This window comes from Poeciliopsis prolifica, unplaced genomic scaffold (genome assembly GCF_027474105.1).
Source record: "Poeciliopsis prolifica strain line A6 unplaced genomic scaffold, Auburn_PproV2 SCAFFOLD002, whole genome shotgun sequence".
Taxonomy (NCBI): domain Eukaryota; kingdom Metazoa; phylum Chordata; class Actinopteri; order Cyprinodontiformes; family Poeciliidae; genus Poeciliopsis; species Poeciliopsis prolifica.
Genome location: NW_026562377.1, coordinates 12,969,315 through 12,979,181, shown reverse-complemented (window position 1 = coordinate 12,979,181; position 9,867 = coordinate 12,969,315).

The window sequence follows — 9,867 nt, the reverse complement described above, 5'->3', positions numbered from 1 at the left end:
GCACAGTGCACATGCAACAGGGAGGTACTTTAAGTCCCCAGAAGACAGACAGCAAGATGAGCATTCAGCATAATGATCACAGCGTATTGTTAGCTTACGCATTGAATAACAAAGTCAGCCATCAGCTTGTCATTAAAACGATATTTCAGCCAGGACATCTGCAGAGTTGGCCAAGCTTGTGCTGCACATAAAAGGTGAAATTAATCAATCAGCCAAGAACTTCCACCGTATTTCATTACGGTGGCGGAGTTATTGAAATGCATTTAAATTAAAAGCCTATTTCCAGGGCTTTTGCCAGAATATTTAATAGGCACCATTCAGTGAGCTGAGTATCAATACTGTGATTATCACAAATAAGCTTAAAGCAATTTACCATTTTGTATTAACAGAAAAATGACTCGAAAGGCAAATGGATGCCCGACATCGGACTTTCTGATCATTTAAATCTATTTTTGATTGTTGGAGATATGAAACCCCGGCTCCAATATCAGTAATTGCTTGTCCTCCCTTTTTCAGTCAACATTGTGCTTTTCTCCCTTCCCATTTGCAATGTGATCCTTTGAATCTGAGATGTAATTTGCATGATTGACAAGATGTCTTATTGTCATTTATAAGACATGAGATGTAAGAAGTTTAAGAGGAAGCTTTAAAGGTCATGTGAGTAATTTGGTCAGCAAAGAAATGTGCTGTGAATGGATTTCAGGATTTTCCTCTGAACATAAAAATGACTCCTCATCACCCTATTAATCTTCTGTAGGCTATTTTAGAGGGAGAAAGAGTCACAATTAACATCATTTTGTTTAGTATAAACTGTTTCAAGAAAAATAGTTTCACTTCTGCTTTATTAAAAACATAGTTAATATTTGTCTATTTTTTACATATGACAAAATTCCATGTATTTCATTTATTTGGATAATCAAATTTGAATTTAGACTATTCAATAAATAAAATCCAGAGAAGTGTTGATTGTGTATGTAGTCAGCTCTTTACTGACTCTTCAAATTCTTGAAAAACTTCTATTAAAGGGAGCAAAAGATTTGAGAATGTGATAGCAGTTCCTCTTTCAACAGAAAAACAACCCAGATCAATGGCTGTGTGGCTCAAATATTTCAAATCAACCATGGGTACATCTAAGAACGGCCTAGTGAAAATCTAGAGCCAAATATAATGAAGAATTTGATGCCCAACATTGGACTTTAACATTTAAGTTCATGACCACTTGTAATGCGATCTGATTTACTTCAGTCATTTTGCAAGGAATTTTCCATACTTTGTTGGTACTTCATACAAAAGGCTATATTTTTGGTCCTTTAGGTTGAAGAGGTGTCAATACTTTTGACAATTTATTTTTTATTGGTCTGCTGTAATAAGTGTCATGTTTTCATTGCCTGCGAGCAAAACAACCATCAAAATGCACAAAAATAAAGGCTTGAAAACATTATGTGTTTCATTAATTAACATCTGGTGTTTCACTTTATGAGTTTCTGAAAATAATAAACTTCTCTACATTATTCAAATTTTTTTAACATGACTGTAATATGTATTTACATACTGCCAACCAACAGAGCCTTGTCATTGACCATGGGTGAAATAAACTGCTGATAAAAATCTGAAAGAGTGCCACTGACTCCCAGAAATGTATTCTCATTTTATTAAAAAGAAATCAGATTAGATCTCACACACTTCACTCATGATATATTGAAACTGACCTAAAGTTCAGTAAACATTAATTATTTGCATAATATATATATACATTATATATATATACTTGTGTTTGTCTCAATCTGAAATGGGCTTCTATTGTTAGTTTATTTCTGCTGTTTTAGGTGGTTTTGCTTTTGAACATGTAAAATTAATGTAAAATTAGTGCTCTGTGATTATTGAATAAAGCAGTCCTGAAGCCCGACGCAGAGAAATATGTTCATGTTCTTGGCACTTTTCAACTAAGTCAGTAGTATTTTACCAAAAAGATCATGCAAATGAAAGGAAATTCTGCATTTTTTTTCTGCATCACCAGGCACTGGAAGTAGAGCAAACGGCATGTTTTAGTGTCCTAACCACTCATTTGACTAAGACAAACTACCACACAAAGAGGACAATGACAGCACAAAGGCATTGGAAGCAATATGACAAAGATCACGCACACAAAAAAATTGTTCTTCAAGATCCACCAGGCTTAGACACAGTTGCCAGGACCCTGTGGGAGCACTTGCCCAGGATTAGCATGACAAGGTTCATCTGCAAAGGCCTGTCTGAATTTTAATGAGAAACTACAATCCAACTGAGACATTTATAATATATTTTATATCTTGTCTTTATAGTCTGCTCGCACATTTGCCATCAGCAAGGAAACTCAGAATCAATATTCAGCTCCAATACACACTGATACTCAAGGTTACATCTGTATTTCCTCTATTTATCAATTATGAAGACAGTAGTGAGACCAGAAAATGTATTGCATATTGTGAATATAGATTCCAAAGACAATTCCACGTCACAAATATGTATGTTTATATGAATTTATTCATCATTCTTGGATAATTATGATGTGCAATTAGCAATGGCCTCTTCTTGAGAAAGTAATTTTCATTTGATTTATTTGTGTAGCATGTTCATAATGTTTAACATATTATAGATTATTATTGAGCTTGTCTTAAATTACAACGTAACTTTGTATATTTTTGATATTCAGAGCCCTGGCAAAGAAGTCACACAACTTGGACATTACTTCAAAGTATCACTTGTTTTGTAAAGTGAACAAAAATAACACATGATCTTCAATGCCTTCAACCAATAAAAATCTGAGAAATGCTGTATGCATTTGTAATCATTCCCCTTTAATCTTTTAGCCTGGTATAACATGGAGTGACATAAACTAACCAGTAAAAAGTGCCCGATATAATAATCTTACAACAAATATAGAATATCTGTGAAAGCCTCAGAATTTTGTTAGTAAACAAGCATATTAAAAATCAAGAAAAACAACAGACAGGTCAGAGAAAAAGTTCTGGAAAAGTCTTAAGCATGGATAGGTTATTAAGCAATCTGTCGAGGTTTTAGTCCATCATTCAAAAAATGGCAAGAGTAAGGCATAACTGGAAATCTAACAAACTGACAGATCAGGCGAGAGCAGCATTAATCACTGAAGCAGAAAAGAGGTTCATTGTAACTCTGGGCTGAGAGAATCTGTTGACACACAGCTACTAGGGATGCACTCAACAAATATGGCCTTCATATAAGAGTGGCAAGAAAAACCTAAAGCTCAGAAAATAAAGGCATAGGAAGTCGTCTTTGTAGTTTTGCATATGCGACAGTTTCTCTCATTAGATAGGACTAAATTAAAATAAACTAACGCTGCAAATGCCCCTGAAGGCATCATTTACGATTGTGAAACACAATGACGGCAGCTTCATGATGTAAGAAGGCTTTTCTTAATCAGGAAAAGGTTAGCTGGTCAGAGTTGATGGGGCGATGGATAAAATCTTAGCAAAGGGTGCAAAGTATGAGACTGGGTTTACTTTTCAGCAGGACTACGATACCAAGAATACAGTCAGAGCTGCACTGATATAGATTAGGAAAGTCCAAAGTGTGCCCTGTCGGTCATTTGTGGCCATCTAAAGTATCTTGTATGATTCAAGACAACCATTCAAGAAGGGAACACATATGCTTCATTTGCACATGCAATGTATTCAGATGGTGACTTTAAATAAATTGTTTGGAGATATATCTTGACTTATTCGAGTTTTTTTTCCAAAATATATGGATACCCTTGACTCAGACTACTGTGTTTCATTTAAATACCATGCTTAGTTTATTTTTGAGCAGGTATAAAATAGCATTTACATATAGTTTGGTGCTTTTAATACAATTGTTCAGCTTTTCAGTTTTGAACACCACTGGTTTGGATCAATGTCAGGAGGGTCCAGAAGGTTCAGGCCGAGGTTTGAGGATCGGTTGTCAGACTTTAAAACTGATACTCACAGTCACTCTGCATCAAATCTCACTGAGCCTGAGCAGTATTGTAAATAAAAATGGGGGAAAAATGTATCAGATGTGCAACACAGATGGAGACATACTTTCAGAGACTTGCAGATGTTATAGTAGCAAAAGGTGGTTCTGCACAGGATTGACGTAATTGATTCAGAAACACATGCATCCCACTTTTCAGGTTCTGATGGGTATGAATAATTTTGCAATGCATTTGTGCTGAGTTTGACAGCTTTTAGCTGCTGTGGTCAGTTGTCATCTTTATTGTTATTCTTTGAGGGAAATCTTTGAGCATTTCCTTCCTTTCTGAGCACTGTCAGGGCTCTGGTTCTTCTGGTCGAAGAGAAGAGGAACAGACGGAAGCACACTGATCAATGACCCATTGGTTTTTATGTTGCGCTAAACTTCCTCTTCCATTTCATCTCCCTTGCAGCTGGCGCATCAACAAGTGGAAAAGTAGTGTATTACTAAATCAATTTTCTAAGCTTCCTGAGTGGAACCTCTGTGTTATTGTTTGAATTACATACACCAGACTGTCCTTCTCACAGTAAGCTCAATAAGCCATTTCCACAACCTTTGGTATCTACCAATAATTCAATTCAATTCAGTTTATTTATGTAGCACTGAATCATGACAAATGATGTCTTGAGGCACTTCACAAAAAAAACAAAAAAAACAAAAAAAAAACAAAAGGAAAATAAAACAGTACAGTTCAATCATGCATTCATTGCAAATGATGCAAATTATCTCATAGCTCAGATAAGCTCAGCTAATGATTCAAGGTAGTTTAAAAAGTTAATATCTAAGGAAACCAAGCAGATTGCATAGTGTCACTGAATAATGTAAATGGCTGTGTACTGATGTCGTTGGAAGAATGGTGCCTGTTCATTTGCACAATATAGCTTTGTTGTCTGAAACACTGACTGAAAATAAAATAAAACAACACTCAACTTCCAAAGGGCAAAAACAAATGTTTAACTTGAACTCTGTTTGCTAGCTATAACTAAAGTTAACAATGACCCCCCTGGGTCTCCTTTATTGTGAAACTTTAAAAAAATCTATCCAATTTAATGATTGGATCAAATACACAAATAGTTACAAAAAGCAACATTTTCTCCTTCATGCCTACATTCTTTGCAACAACGGCAAGCTTTTGAATCTAAAAATGGAAATAGTTCACCCACCTGCACCATTTGCTTCTTAGTATCCTCGAGAACCAATTAGTGTAGGTGAGTGGCCATTAAGTTGTTACTTGTTCCTTTCCTTCTTGGCTGATGATGAATAGAGATGTTGATGCAGAGCGAATGCGGCAGGATAATGCGTTGGTCTGCATGAGGCTCTGCATCCAATAGGTACTGCTTTGCAAGTGGGAGACATCTCTATTGGCCTGCAGAAGCATGTACACAGCGGTAGCTCTTGTAGTTATTGCTCGATGCTTCCCCTCGGTGAGTGCCAATGAGTTTATCAGACGGCTATTAGATTTACTGATGAGGTGGGATTTTCTAACTGCTGTGAGGGGCCTCAGTGATAGATGAAAAGAGAGGATTGTCTCTGAAACATAAGGTTAAATCAGTATCACATAAAGAGAGGTACAAAGTGATTTATAAAATAACATAGATACATTTATGATATATAACAATATGGGGATATTCTTGACAAAATTGTTATAGACATTGGAATATAAAAAGAAATAATGTCTGTCAAATAGTTTTTAAATTCTGTTTACTCCTATTCTGTTTTTATGTATTGACATTTAAAGTGTGTTTTGGCCTTGTGTTTGCATGAAAGCAGATTCCAAAGCTACTCGTCCTGCTGCCCTGCTCAGGCAGCTGTGGATGTTTCTATATGCTCCGTTTTATTTCTGCTGAACAGCCAGTCTTCTTGAAGCATAAAATTCCATTACAATAGGACAATACCTCATATTATTTCTTTGTTGCTTTAGAGACAACAAAGTAAAAATTTTTATGTCTTAAGTCCAGCATAAATCATAATGGAGGTAGGTTGTGAATAAAAAAAGGTGTTTTAAGCAACAAATGTAATGTAATAATACTGTGTGTGTAATAGCACTACAAGGGAGGAAAAGTAAAAACTCAAACTAGAATTGCAAAAACAAAAAAATCTGTCCAAACAAGAATATATGGCAGAAAATGTCAATTATGACAATGATCCAGCACAGAGCAATCAAAAACCTGTGACGGTAAGCAAAATTGACAGAAAACCCTGGAGCAAGTTTTAGGAAATTAAATAAAAGCGGAAATGAAGAACGTTGAATATGCATGGAGAATATCAAATGTCAAAAACTATGGAATCTATCGACAGCAACAATTTTTCATGTGGGACAGAAAATCTTCTGCTAAAATGTCAATAAATATATTTAAATATATTTGAAGAAGTTCCAAAATTTATGACATAATACAAAATATTTTATTGCTTTGTGCTCCATATCCCTAGTCACAGGGTTTGATATTGGTAAAAAGACTCCATACCAGAGAACTCTAACTGTTTGTGTCAGGAGGAAACTTTTGTGAGAATGATTAGAAAATGAACAAGCAGGAAAACTGGTTGAGTGACTTTTTGAGTAAAGCTGTATGGAACAAAACAAGATGTTTCTGGGTTTTGAAAGATTCTGGAGGTTATACAATTAAAAAAAAATTGTTGCAGAAATTTCCTAATATTTTATGCATAGAATGTTGGTTGGCAATCAGCTTAATCAATTTAATTAAAAACCATATATTGACAAATAATGAAGAATTTGTAATTCAAGAACTCTTTTTATTTCTAAATTATGGAATAGCTATTTGAGCTCAACAACAAAGATATAGCTTTTAAATGCCATACCTATTCAGTTTCCAAGTGTTACAGGAACCTCTGGTCATTGATGAAACTTCTTTGGGACAAAACTTTCACAGAAATTTGGACTGTGGACAATGACATTGGTGTTGGGGATGTCTGTGCTTGCTGGAAAATGTTTTGCATTGAGATGGTATTTTATGCTTGAATGGCTTTGGTGATAGGCCAGCTCTGTTTTGCACAACTTGAACACAATAGTCTTTTCCAGCATCCCATTAGATTGATTTTTGAAGCAGAAATTACCCCCCAGTGGGCCAAGAAAAGCAGCTTTGTCCTCCATGGCTGTTTGTGGATGCCGCTTGTACACTTGCTTTATGGGTGTACCAGAAACACAATACAAATGTGTTAAAATATATGCAAATCTTAGATCTAAATTAACATGTTAAAGTCCTCATCTCGATTAACGAGATATGTATTCGGAAGAAAAATATATATATACGTTCAACATGTTAAAAATTATGATGTAAAGACCATCGCCTATCCATTATTTTTCAAGATTGCAATCAGTCCACTTTATGCGCCTCATCAGGAATGGAATTATCAGCAAATTGTACCTTTTGAAAGATATTCCTTTCAATTTTGGCCATAACACTGAACTGTTCCTTCTGAAGGTAAATGGAAACTGTTCACTGTCAAAAAAGGGTTTATTTCACCTTTTTTGCATGAGCCACCAGCTCTCATCCTTTTTTCATTTGAAATCCTGCATCTAGTAATTTCATAATTATGGGAGGGGATTATAATGAAGGCAGCCGGAGCTGCAGGTTAATTGGATTTTTCACCTCGACGGGACCGGATCTAAGTCGCCCATAGGCCGCAAATCTGCACATTTGAAGTCGGGGACAGGACAAAAGGCTGGAGGAAGAAAAGAGTAAGCATTTAAAGGGCCTCCCTTTAACTTCAAGAGTTTGGGAAGTTACTTTTGCGATGCCAGTAAACTGTTTGTAGCTTCTGAGGTTTTTTATTTTCCTTGTACACAATTGCTTTCATCCACTTTGATGGCATCTATAATTGGCACTGTTTTCTATTTACAGGAGTAACTGCTGTAGAGGCTATTGATAACCCAGAGAAATCCCCGAGGCCTGGAATAGGAGTTTCGTAAAGTGCACTTTTAACATTACACACACACACACACGCATACGTGTGTGTGTGTGTGTGTATTGTGCAATAGTTGAGGCTGGCCAGGGTCAATTTTTGACATTTATCAAATGAACAAAAATATCCTTTTTTATTTTTTGTAATTTAGCAGTTCTAGGAAATTATTGGGAAAAAAAATAAAAATCCAATTGTTTTAATGCAACTGCATTATACCAAAATAAAACTCATTTCTTACGTTCAAATAGCCTCTTTTCTATTTGCCACCTTTTAGTCAAAAATAGATTCTTACTTCTCCTTTGCTTTGGCAAGCTGGTTCGTCAGCAAGAGGAACCAGATTACTGGTCCCTCAGCTGCTTACCATAATTTTTAAAAGCCGCTCCCAGAGAAAAACCCAGGGAACTACAGCGAGTCTTGCACAGCAGGAAGGCCACACGCAAAGCCAGAGGGTTGCCGAGGCCACACCGTCTGCCGCAGACAAGACTGGAGACAATCTCAGCTCATGTTTCTCTGCTGTTAATAATGAAAAATAAACCTGCTTACCCTTCAGTTTATTTATCTCTAAGGTCACCTTGTAAGGATAAGCAAACAGAAGAGTTAACACAGGAGCAGAAATGTTATTTTATTTTTAAAAGTGAAACAAAAAGTTTTCTCCTTAAATTTATTTATTTTGTTTAGACCGAGTTCTGCCCTGAAGAGCTCCTTTCTGTTTGAAGTGAAATGATCAAGCCTCTCTAATGAGGGTCTGAGATTATTTCATGCAAATAATCATTCAGGTCAGAATAACTGACAGAAAGGCATTGTAAGGTTTTTATCATTTTTTTTAAGTTATACCACACAGTTGTAGCTTTGTTGTAAGCATAAATTTATTAAACATTTTTATTTGCAGTTTCTATTAATGGATTGATTTTTAATTTATTACCTGATCATAGTAAATTTCATTTCCATTCTTCCTTATTCCTAAGGAAATGGATTTTGATATGTATTTTTAACATCAGTAATATGACTTTGATAGAAAATGAATAAAAAATGTATTTTTTTATAGAAGATGAATAAAGAAAGCTTATTATGACTATTACCAATACTACTGCTTCTTTGGAAATTAATTTTTCTATTACATTTACTTGTGAGATTACCCGTCTTAAACCATTGTTAGATTGAAATCTATTTTGTCTTTAAGACTGTGAAAATACTCAAGTTTATATTAAAAACACATTTTACATTTTGTACTGAAAGATAAATTAAATATTGATTAATTTCCTAAATATTTAATTTAACAAATGTAATAATTCAAGTGCTGTAAAAAAGATAAAAATACAGCTCTGTAAAACAGAGCTGTATTTTTACAAGGTGGAATAGAAACTGATTTGATCTTTTCCCTCATTATTATGCATGCGATTATGGTTTTCAACAGTCAACAATTACCCTAACACTTGATTCCAATCTGACATTCAAGGGGTCCGCACAAGAGATCACGGAGAAAAAAAAAAAAGAAAAAAGAAAAACGCAATCCCTCTATGACAATTTGAAGCTTCAGATAATTGCACAAAATGTCACATAATTGTTGAAACAAGTCAAAACAACACACAGCCCACACAGCATTATGCGCACTGACATCAAGTCCATTTCTGCAAAGTTCTGAGTCATTTCCTTCAGTGCCAAATGGTAAACAGCGCAATTTCCAGCCCCTCCTGCTGTGAGCTGTCACTCCGCCTCAACTGGTGTTATATCAAAATTCTTTGTAAATTAGCATCACCTGGGGCATAAAACGCATAGGAGCTGACTGTGGGCTTCAGCTGGAACAGACAATAATTAGAGCAAATATGTCATATCCAGAAATATTATGTTTTATATAGTTTTAAGACTCAAGCCATGTGGAAAGCTGACCCCTTGTTAGGCCTGTGGACTCCTCTCCACTCTCCCACGCAGCAGTTAAAC